We start from the raw sequence: 13050 nt of genomic DNA, 5'->3' as shown, positions 1-13050 counted from the left end.
GAGGTCAAAGCTTGAGAATCTAGAAAGGTGCCGCTTGGAGAATCAAGAGGAGTGCCACTATGAACAGGAAATTTGGAGTGCCTGGAACCAATTACCAGACACTTTTAGCACCCTGAAAAATATAGCAATGGCTTTACTGACAATTTTTCCTTCTATGTACTTTTGTGAGACCTTATTCTCAGTGTTAAATAATATCAAAACCAACAAAAGAAACAGTGATTGCCAGATGAGCTTAGTAGCGCTTGCTTGGGCTTGAAGTGTACAAAATACCAACCTTCAATTGAAGATTTAGCCAATGAAATTCAGCAACAAAAAAGTCACTAATAGGCATGTTAGTTAAAGAATTCCCCCTCCCCCTCACTTATCTTAGCTCACAGCACCCCACACAAGTGAAATAATATCAAGACAAACAAAAGAAACCGACTGACAGATGAACAAATAAGTCACTAAGCAGGTAAGTTAAATAATTAGTTTTTGGTGTATTAAATACAGTTATATATTTCAATAATACAATTTTGTTATTTAAACTCTAAATATTGTGAAATTATGGTTTTTTTCTTGAAGTGACATACCATTCGAGTTATGCTCATTTTTTGGCAAATTTTGACACACCAAGCTCAAAAGATTGCCCATCACTGGCCTACGTAGAGATTTGGGATTCTGCAGATCAAGGGAGTCCCACTGTGCAGAGGAGGCAGAAATCAGATTCTGGTAGGTGGAAGAGGCGGGAACCTGTCAGCAATGTACTGAAAAAGCAGCTGTATAGAGATTGGGAATTAGAAGCCAGCATGGGGTTTCCTTGGGAGTCCATGATGGGGGGCTGGGCGGCAGACTTGCAGGGTGAACCCACACATGTTTTACTAGAAAGTGGCTGACCAAAAATAAACACAGGAATAGATACTAGAACAAGCATGGCCAACATATGGCCCATGGGCCAGATCCGGCCTGCATATTGAGTTTATGAGGCCCACGATTAAATTTTTAATATTCTCTGCTACTTTAAAATCTCAGCTACTCAGAAGCAGAAACGTCTTTGATTATTGGAAATCAAGATATTTAAGAAGATAAGTGATACGTGAAAAAGAATTCCACGTGTGACTAATCTAGGGTTAACTTCCAATAATTGGTCAAATGGATTCGCAATACTTTTTTATTTAAAAAAAATTGCATTATAAAGATTTACAACTTTTGTACTTGTCTGTACTCTATATGAACTGTTTGATGTTTAGCAGCAATGTGAAACCCACATTCATTTAGGCGAAGTTTGCCAGTGCACACCCAAGGTCAAACAATTCGTTATTTTTGTGGTCAAGTGTGCTGAATCAAGTGGCATTGTAGCATAGACAATAGCTGCAGTTGATAACTGAAAACGTGTCCAGGCTGTTTGTAAAATAAAATAATTGTTTTATTTGCAATATAACCCCTTCAAGCTCATTCTATTAATTAAATATTGTTTTAATTGATTGTGATACAGTTTGAATATTTAAATGGTATATAATTATATTTTTATTAAAATATATTTTATTAAAATAATGTATATTAAAATTTTTCACTCACATTTATTCATAAATTTCATAATAAAATTTTGTTTACTTAAATGAATCATTTTTGTATTTAACATTTTTTAATTTTAATATTTTTTTGGCCCATGAAAAAAGTTTTCTCTCTAATCTGGCCTGAGGGCAAAAACTGTTGGTCACTCCTCTACTAGAAAATGAGAAACACTGAGAGAAGACAAGTTCCTTGGGATACAGGAATTCTTTTAGAATTGTTCAACCTACTTGATACCTTCTTAATATCCTGGATCCCTGTGAGAAACCAAACAGGCCAAATTTGTAGAATAAGCTTCGTTCTTATTCAGTACTCTACATTAAGACTTTGTTTTCACAATTTGAGTGATTCAAACAGAAATTCATTGTTTCACTGTTCTGAAGTCTAGAAGTCCCAGGTTGAGGTGTGGCTGGGTTCGTTCCTTCTGAGACCATCGCGAGAATCTGTTGCATGCCTCTCTCTTAGTTTATTGTGATTTGCAAACAATCTGCCATCCTTTGTCTTATATAGACACAGTACCTCATTTCTGCCTTTATAGTCACATGATGTCCTCTCTGTTTGCATGTCTGCATCCAAATATTTCCTTTCTAATAGGACTCCAGTCATGTTGATTGGAGCACACCCTACTTCAGTATGACCTCATTTAAACTAATTACATTTGAAATGACCCTATTTCCAAATAAGTTCACATTCTGAGGAACTTGAGTGTTAAGACTACTATACTGGCCAGTTCAAATGAGTGGGTTAAAACTTATTTGATGACAAACCACATCAACAAAGAACAGATATTTATATTGTGAATCATTTTGACCATATATATATGTACATACAGAGTACAAACATATGTTACTTAAACTAATTTTTCAGAAGAAAACAAAATTCCACATTTTATTCTATGTAAATGTTGACTATAACACTATGAACTGATCTGATAATTTTCCAATAGGTTACAACTACTGTTTGTAAAATGATAGTTAGATCAATCAGTATCAAACCATACAGTCAATATCACTTACAGTATGGTGATATATAATATAATAAAGTGAGAAACATATTAGAGATACAAATACACTAGTCCTCAACACCCTGAAAAATATTACACAATCACAAACGTACACATTTTTATTTACTGATTCTAGAAACTCACAAAATCTCTGAGAGTTCACAAATCATGGGACTCATTATGTTGTTCAGTCATGAAAAGGAAAAAAGTCTTTAGTAGGGAAGAAACCTGATGGGTTATTTTAATTTAATGTGCACTATTTGTAGAAATTTTCATGATAATATGCCTATAGATAGGTTTATATCCAATTACATACATACTTAAGACTGTGCTCTGCTTATCTTAAATTTTAGAACTCAATATAAAAAAATACAAAGAATTTGCTATCTACCTTAAAATTTAGTTTGGAAGCTTGTTAATTTTCTTATGCGTAACAATGAAAAGATGAGTGAATAGCATGAAAATAATGATGAAAAGTTGTATGCTTGTTTCTCTACTTTTGTAATGGTTGTGTCATGGACAGTCACTGAATATAAGTTCATAAGTTTCAGGTAATGATTGAAGCAACTTTGAATAGAAAGCCATGATAATATAACTTTCTATTTTTAGATATAGTCTAGTTAAAGGTATTTGGTATGTTTATTCTGGTAGCATTTTATTAAAGTTTGTAAGGAACAAAACTTAGATGAGTTGAGCTCATTATTTAAATAAACAGTGATAGTTTTAGGGATCATATAAAAGGCAGTATGTTCTTTGTTTTGTGTAGAAAGAGAATAATTTTGGTTACATTGTGCTAACAAAGTCCATAAACTCAACAGAAACTTACTTTTGTCTCATGCTGCACCATTACTTTCTTTTAGAACTCAGCCCCTTGTTTATCTTATCTGAGATTAGGCAGGTGGCCTGAGATGTTGCCAGTTGCAACTGTAGAAGGAAAAGACTGAACATGTGACAGTCATGCACTGACTCTTAAGGCTTTACTCCAAAGTAATAACTATGTTTTTCATTTATGTTTAATTGATCAAGTCACAGGGCCCTAATTCCGAGGGTCACTGAAGAACTCCACTGCCATGAAGTAATAAGGAAAATTGGAAACAACTTGGTAAGCCGTACTTATGTCTTCTGCTTGTTTTTCAGAAAAACAAATAAAACAATTTGAGTCAAAATGAATATGCATATGACAAAAACAAGTACCTTTGTGATTCTTGTAGTAATAAACTCTCAGAGCAATAGAAATAATAGAGGTTATTCCTGGTGGTATTTCAGAAGGTTTTGTGGATGTGGCATTTAAACTAGATCTGCAAGGGCAGGAAATAGCTGCAGAGCTACCTGATCAATCTGTGCTGAAGAAAACACATGATCATAGCAGTGTGGAGGGCAGGGTAGAGTGGGGTGAGAATGGATGAAATAAACTGTAAGAAGCCACGTGGTAGGAGTTAAGATAAAGGGCAATGGTAAAAAAAAGAAGGTATAACATTGTTAAGAGTGACTGAATTGAGACAATAGTAGTAGATGGGGAAGTAAGCAAGACCTAAGAATTTTATTGATAAAGTATGACTATAACTTAGAGAACTGTTTCAGAACTGGAGTTGTATCTTAGTTCAGTGAGATGATAATTGTTATACTATGAAAATTATTACCCATTGTCAAATGACATGGTAAAATATTGCACCTAAGCATCCCCCCTTAGAGTTTCACCATAAATATTTGTGCATTAATATTATGAGAAATCTTACAATAAAAAAATATGTTCAACTCTACATTTCCAACTTGATAACAGTTTTAAAATAAATAACATCTACTAGCAATCCACCACATAGTGAAAACAGTTTAGATGTTCTGATTTAACACTAAGTATGAGTTAGTCTTCCTGCTATGTGACTAGGAGTGTTTTGGTTAATACAGTCAAACAATAAAGTTATCTATTTCCAAGGAGGAAAGACAAACATTAAGTATATGCTGACTGTAAGGCCAGGTGCCGCCACCGCCATCGTGGCCATTCACATACAGGTTCTCACTGAATTCGGACAGATGGTAGAGAAACAGCAGAGCTGATAACTGGTGGGCCATTTCTTTTATTCTAGCCTCGCACCCAGCAGTGAGTAAACACAAACACATTGAGCACCAAAACTCACTCATTCAGCGCTCACAAAACTACTGACACATCTGGGTTTTCCTAGAAACAAAGGCTCCCACCAATCTTACTCACCTTTCGTTCCCTATCTCCTTCTCGCTGCATAAACTCTGCACAAACTGGCTTCTCCTTCAGTACCTCACCATCTTCACTGCCTTCTCTCCAACAACATTCTCCTTCTTCTTAAAACTTTTTGGAGCAAAACCCCTCCTCCAGTACACATTAGCATAACAAAGCCACTTCCCAAGCAGGAAGGTAATTAGCAGTTTCACCTGGGCAGCATCAAGCATGTGGGTAGTGCCATTTTTAACAAAGTGAGCATAAAAATCACATTTAACAAACTTATTTGCCCAACACTGACTATATGCTACAGTCTTTATTAATTCATAAGTCATGCCAGGATACTGCAAAGTTTCAGAGTAATAGTATGTGCTATTATTCTTAAATTAGAAAATATTTAGAATTTATATTAATCTTATTACAAGTACTGGAAATAACTTAGAATTTTTCTAATTTAATAGTTTTTCTTCCTCTCCCTACTAATGCTAGTATTGTTACTCTTTTTCCTATATAAATTTGAAGGTGACATGCTGAATTATGTTTCAAACTGGCAAGAATTCAATTGTCTGAAAGAAATTGTTACTTTTCTTAATTATCAAAAGTAACAAAAAATTCAGATATCTTCTCTGATACAATCTTATATATATTAGGTGACCTAATATAAATTGAATAATAATTCATTTCTTCCCAAATGAGTACCTCAAGAGTTTAAGTATAGAAGAAAGTTTTTTGATCTTCAGATCCATGCCATGGTATGTCATAAAAAATAAATCTATATTAATGAAAATATAATCTATTCTTGCTATCATATATATATAAATTATCTTTAAATAGATTGGCTCAAAATGGGGTTATATGTGACTCAAATTCATGACTAATATATTTATGGAAAGATTAATTTTCAATAAAGTTTTGAGAAAAATAATATAATATAAATGATCAAACCCAACTACACCTACAATAATTTCTCTCATCACTCAAAGCTTTTAACAGATTTTACTGATCTTCATTAGGTACTACTTTGTATTTATTAGCTGATATTTATGTTGACTAAACATTTGTCTAAATTGGATTTATAATTCCTTGTGACTGTGAAGTGTGTCTCTATACTTCAATATCCTATTAGGTAATACAGTTTTCTGGCATTAATAATTTTCACCTTGGCAATATTGCTGATCAGATGATACTAAGACTTGGTAGATTTAAACATCTTTCCACTCATTGTCTTCCCTTTCACTCCTTCTGAACTTAAATGTATGGTTTTTACTTCATTTTTTCTTTCATTTGAGTAGAGAGCTTTTTCATGCTGATTGACCCCAAGGAGTGAGTTATTTTTCAAAAAATAAAATTAGTTCCAGTTACAGTTTTATTAACTTAAAATCATGGTTTTTTGATAACCAATTTATGGAAACAAAAATATACATTTGCCTTTTTTTTTAACATTGCCTTACACATTTAAAAAAATATTTTGTATGATCATACTCTGGATGGTCAGGAGGCACGAGGACATACAAGAACATTCATACTACTCAAAGTTAATTGCCAGTAAATTTTTTACACTATAGAATATTGTGATTAAGTATAAAATACTCTTGGGGGAAAAACATCAAATATAATTGTTATAGAAATGAAGTAATGAGTTTCTCAACACATCTAAAAATTTGTTTTGGGTACCAGGAGATAATGTTTTCTTCTTTCATACATTGCATCATTTAATACCCCTGTTAATCCAAGTACATCTTTGTTTATTCAACTCTGACCCAATAAAATATAGTCCACATGAAAGAAGTAAAAGATTATTTAAGAAACGATATGCATGTATACACATGCACTCACACATACACACATATACATATATGTAACATTCAAATACACATAAAACAATAAATCAAAGTATACTCGCTTGAAGCAAAAATGTTCAGATCTGAAATAGAAGACTTTGTACCACAAAGATGCCAGTTTTTTTTTTTAAGATGCCAGTTTTAAACAGCTAATTAGCCTTCTAATTTGAAACGTAGTATAATTGGGTCTCTTCTATTATGAGAGTTGAAATTGAAAACAAGTGTATATTCTGTACATTTATATTCCTAAATTGTCTAACATAATTGTTTTTTTTTTACTACTACAGGTAATTGACTTGTAATTTTGATGTTATTGCCAAATATTTCTGCCTTGGTGTCTCTTTATAATCCATATCCCCTACAAATTCTTCATTTCAATGACTACAGAATCTGTTACATGAACTCACTTATATAGCTTCATGAAATAGTACTGTCTAAAAAAATGTCACCTTGTAAATCAACTATAAAACATTTTAGCACACATTGTTATGGTTCACAGCCCTTTTTTATTATAAACTATAAAATTATAGAATATGTCAGAATAAAAAGAAAATGTCTTCATTTTAATTTCTTGAAATGTTTATGTTTTTACATTAATACATTCATAATTTAAATTGTTTTACATTTTTTATTTTAAAATATAACAATTTCCAATATAATTTCTAAGGAACTAAGAAGTCTAAGAGGCAAACATTTATTCCTTGAGGGCCATAAAGGAGGAAATAAAAGATTTCTTGTTTGTAAATTTACTAAGTATCAGATTGTTTATTTATTTATTTTTTTACAGAGACAGAAAAAGAGAGTCAGAGAGAGGGATAGATAGGGACAGACCACAGAAATGGAGAGAGATGAGAAGCATAAATCATTAGTTTTTTGTTGCAACACCTTAGCTGTTCATTGATTGCTTTCTCATATGCGCCTTGACGGGGGGGGGGGGGCTACAGCAGACCGAGTAACCCCTTGCTCAAGCCAGCAAACTTGGGTCCAAGCTGATGAGCTTTGCTCAAACCAGATGAGCCCTCACTCAAGCTGGCGACCTTGGGGTCTCTAACCTGGGTCCTCCACATCCCAGTCTAACTCTTTATCCACTTAGCCACCACCTGGTCAGGCAAGTATCAGATTGTTTTCAGTAGTATAGAATAGTTGAGATTTGTTTGGTTATGTTACTAAATAACAGATAAGGGAGATAATTTAATATTGAAGTATTTAACTAATAATGGGTGAATGGGAGCCTGGAACATGAAATGTCTACAAAGGTGGTTATTGGTTATAGTCGGAAAATGTATGCTACAGAAAAAAAGTCACAGATTTATTCTACAAAATCAGTCATTTTTTTCTTACTCACCCAAATATTCAACACATGTTTTGTTGGTTCATCTCCAAAACATCAAGAAGCCCAGGATAATAAAGGTTGTATTTTATTTTATTTTAATTCACAATGTGTAAAGAGAAGGTCTCTTTGGTCACTGCTCATAATTAAATTATTAAGCATAGAATTAAGGTATGTCATTCTGCTTACACCACTGTGACAAGAATAAGTGATAATGCTATGTCATACTGGAAAAGTGTTAGAAAATTTAGCTTTCTCTCTGAGTCTAAAAGGAGATCCAGATGGGGTTGAGCCCTAATCTATTTTAGACAAGTAGCCGTATTCCCACTATTCTAGGTGACTATATATGATTGAAAAGATAACTTCACTATTTAGAATTCTATTTCTTCCTGTTATTTAATGGGATGACCGGTATTCCTCCAAAATTGATGTCTACTTGGAACCTCAAAATGTGACTTATTTGGAATTGAGTCTTTGTCCATGATTAGGTAAGATGATGTCATACTGAATTAGGGTGGACTGTAAATTCCATGATTAGTATCTTTGTAACAGGAAGAAACACACAGAGAAAAAGGTCATGTAAAGATGTAGGCAGAGAGTGGGGTGGTAGAGCCACTCGCTGAGGATTCCTGTTACCACATGGAATCTAGGAAGAGGCAAGAAATGATTCTTCCTTAGAGCTTTCAGAAGAAACATGACTCTAATGACAATTTAATTTCAGACTTCTTGACTCTAAAACTATGAGAAAGTAAGTGTCTATTGTTTTAACTTACCCAGTTTGTGGTAATTTGTTATTCCAAATTTCAGAATATAATACAGTACATATAATCAAATTTCCTAAAACTAAGTTTTACCTTGGTTTTATTGAAAGCTGTATTAATTTATTGCAAAGGCTTTTTTGCTGGAAAGATCTACTGAAAGTTATACAAAGGACTTTCATTTCTGTTTGACTCTCCTATTTCAACTTTGGTTTTCAAAGCTAAATTTCTTTCACCTTCTTTTGGAAGAGAAAACGCCTCTTGTAAATCTATTTTAATTGAAATAACTATCTTAATAGAAAGAAAAATTTTAAAAAAGATAAAAACCTAAAATTGCAATTCTGCAGTTTTTTTAACCTATACAATGGACCATATCTGAGGTGGAATAAATTAAAAAATATGTCTGCAGTTTTTCGTATCATGTAGTGTTCAATAAAGAGTAAATCATATTTCATTCTAATAAAATTGGTACAATTATATATAGGATAATCATAAATTATTAGATTTAGAAAAGCAGAGATTTATTAGTGTTTATTGCAAGTCACATATATAATAGAAATTATATATTGCTAAATACACAAATACACACACACATACACACACAAGTGCCAGTAAAACTAGCAATATTTTAATAACATAGGTTGTATTAATATCAATAACCTGATTGTAATATTATAATATAATTTTGTAAGTTATTAACTTTAGGGAAAACTATAAACAGTACACAGGAACTCTGTATTATTTATTTTTTTGTATTTTTCTGAAGTGAGAGGCAAGGAGGCAGACAGACAGACTCCTGCATGTGTCCGACCTGGATCCACCCAGTATGCCCACTAGACGGTGATGCTTTGCCTATCTGGGGCATTTCACCGTTGCAACTGGAGCCATTCTAGTGCCTGAGGCAGAGTCCATAGAACCATTCTTAGCTCCTGGGCCAACTTTGCTCCAATGGAGCCTTGGCTGCGAGAGGGGAAGAGAGTCATAGAGAAAAAGAAGAGGGGGAAGGGTGGAGAAGCAGATGGGTGCCTCTCCTGTGTGCCCTGGCTAGGAATCGAACCTGGGACTTCCACACTGAGCCAACCAGGCAGGGCCTATATTATTTCTTAAACAGTACATAGATCTACAGTGAGTTTAAAATAAAAGTTTAATTATAAAACATAGTAATAGAGCTACATTAATACATACAATATTAAAAACAAACCAAAAAATTGTTCTGCAGATGGCTACCTTTAAGACATAAGAAAGGGTATGTATATATGTGTGTGTGTATTGCTAGACATAGCACTAATGCAAAAAAAAAATGGGCCATCTTTATGATATATATTAAACTGCTAATAAAAGTGGGTTAGAGAGATAATAGTAAATTTACAATTATTTTATTCATTCTACCAAAATTACCAATTCTGGTTATGACTTTGTACCATGGGACATGATCATGAATATTCTATTTTGTTTTCCATGTGATTGGTAAAATGTTTTACCTAGATATATTTCTAACACATTTATTATCACTTCATATGTTAATGAATAAAAATACATTACTGAATTTAAAAAGAACAATATGAAGGTGAAAGAAAACATTTTCACAAAAAATAATAAATGACTACAAATATGTCATTGGTTAATATAATTTGGTTGTCTTAGTTAGCATTTGTATCCTAAAGCTTCAATTATTTCCCTTAGTGGCAATTTTAGAATTAAGTATTGATGCCATATAATTTGATTCACAAATTATTGACAAATTAAATACATTACTCTAAAAAAATAAGTATGCATGAATTTATATTGAGTCAATTCTTACAGAATAACATCTACCTTGCTTTAATCCAGCACACTCTTATCTAATCTCAAAACATAGTAACTATGTTTTATATTTCAAATTTTCTGTTTTTAGCTTCTATAACTTTAAATAATATAAATGCAAAGTGTTACTGAGTTATTAACTTTAGTAAATAAAAGACAATACTGTGCCAATAGAAATTATGTCATCAAAAATTTCATGTCTCAATTTCAAATTTTACATATTTACCTATATATACTACATATGTAAATCTCTATCTCTTGGCTTCTAATTATGTAATATGAGCATATTAGCAGTCCTACCATTATTTCCATCTGCCACTCTATTACAAACTTTTTCCTTTCAATATTTGTACTATTTACTATTGTACTTTTGAAGTACACTACCTCTTAAAGTTGTAAAAGTTAAAACAATAAATGAAGTACACATTTTCATAACTTTATACATTTTCTTTGTTATAAATCCAAGAACACAACAGGGCCTTTTGTGTCTCTAGGATTCCAACATGTGGAATTTCTCTGTCATATAACAGAAATGAATCTAGATCAAAATATATTATCTCTCTTCATGGTCCAAAAAATCATCTCATATTTTATTTTGCTTTATATTTAGACTATTATTTTCTTACATTTTGTTTTATTTGTTTATTTTTTTGATGTCTATCCATCTCTTTTTTTTTCTCTCTTATTGAAAGGACTCTCATATTTCTAAAGCAATCCCTTTCAGGTTGTGGCCGAGTGTTCAGTTAGAGTGTTGTCCTAACACACCGATGTTGCGGGTTTGATCCCCAATCAAGGCACATACAGGGAGAAACCAATAAATGCATAAATAAGTGGAAAAACAAATTGATGTTTCTCTCCCTTCCTTTCTCTCTATAATCAATCAATAAAAATATTAAAGACAATTCCTTTCAAACAACCCTATTATTTGAGTAATGTGGCAATAACGTCAGTGGTATGGTGGAAAGAGTGGGATTGACTAAGATGTTTCTCTTTATAAAATTCAGCCATAAGAAATGATGATAGAGTGCTATTTATGACAACATGGATGGGCCTGAGAACATTATAGTGAGTGAAATAAATTAATCAGAAAAAGCTAAGAACTATGTGATTTCACCCATAGGTGAAATATAAAACCAGACTCATGGACATAGATTAAATGAAGTGGTTACCAGGGGGAGAATGAAGGGGGAGGGGAATAAAGTGGGACAAATATACAGTGACCAAAACTGATTTGACTTTGGGTGATGGGCACATGACAAAATCAACAGTTCAAATGCTACCTAGATGTTTACCTGAAACCTATATATGGTCATCCATACATTATTACCCATATCACCAGATACTTTTCTAAGTGTCTATCTTGCCATCTTCAAGGGTGAATCCTCTGGTGTTTTACTTGAAAGATAGGCTTTTATACAATAAAGATATATTGCCATAATATACATTGTCAACAACTTTTATCCAACACTCATTGTAATGATGATTTTTAAGAAAATATAATGTCATGAAAAGATAAACACAGAATATCACATGGAAAAAGAATGGCTCGATATATATACTAAAATATACTGACTTCCCAGATTTTATAGGTAACTCAGGATCTCTTCTTATACTTTTATAACACGTAATACAGTTATGATTAAATTGAGTAATTTGTAGTTTATAGTCTATTTCCTCTGTAAAAAGCATAGGTTGTGTCAATATTGCTCACCATAAAAGCTTCTGCACCTCACATAGCCATTGCACATTTTCAGTCCTAATAATTTTTTCAAGAATAATAAAGCAAAAAAAGTGTTGCCTAATGTTTAAGAATATGATTAAATACAGCATTTACCAGAAGTTCTGCTTACCAGCTATCTTTATGTATTTCTCTTATAAAATTAGAAAATTATATACTAAAGTATATTTCAATTAAATTATCACCTTTTAAAATAGCCAATTTCATATGTATTTCTCCGTTTTATGTAATTTTGAATACCATTATCATCTCACATTTCCAGAACTACTCTGCAACATCTCAAAGTTTTTTTTTCTCCAGGTAGGTATATTATGCATAAGATGGATTTAATGACATATTTATCACAAATAGTCTAACAGAATGGCAACTAACTTACATATATGATCACTAAACTCTAAGATACTTATATCAGGAAAGATTTTTATACAAATTCAAATTATTTAGTGATTCATTCAATAACAAATATGTTCTGGTACTAGAGTTTAACCCCGGGTTCATAGTTTGAATTTAAAAGAGAAACTATTTTATTCTTTGTAAAAAGCTCATTGTTTCTAGAAGAGGACATGCATAAGAAACTAAGCAGATGCATTACTGAGAAGACAAATTGTGAGAATTACTGTGAATCAAACATATAAGGAAATATGCTAAATAAACTGAGAAAATATTCTTGTGATGATTGTCAGAGAAAGCCTTTATAAAAAATGACAATAACAATTTTAGGTATTTTTGCATATCAACTCTAAGTTCTATTAAATTAATTAGTGAAATTAGGATATAGTGTTTATATACATATAATTTGGTGTTTTAAAAGAAAAAAATAATATAAGAAATT

This window comes from Saccopteryx leptura, chromosome 4, assembly GCF_036850995.1.
Source record: "Saccopteryx leptura isolate mSacLep1 chromosome 4, mSacLep1_pri_phased_curated, whole genome shotgun sequence".
Lineage (NCBI taxonomy): Eukaryota > Metazoa > Chordata > Mammalia > Chiroptera > Emballonuridae > Saccopteryx > Saccopteryx leptura.
The sequence above is the reverse complement of the archived record's forward strand: the minus strand, read 5'-3'. Positions refer to the sequence as shown.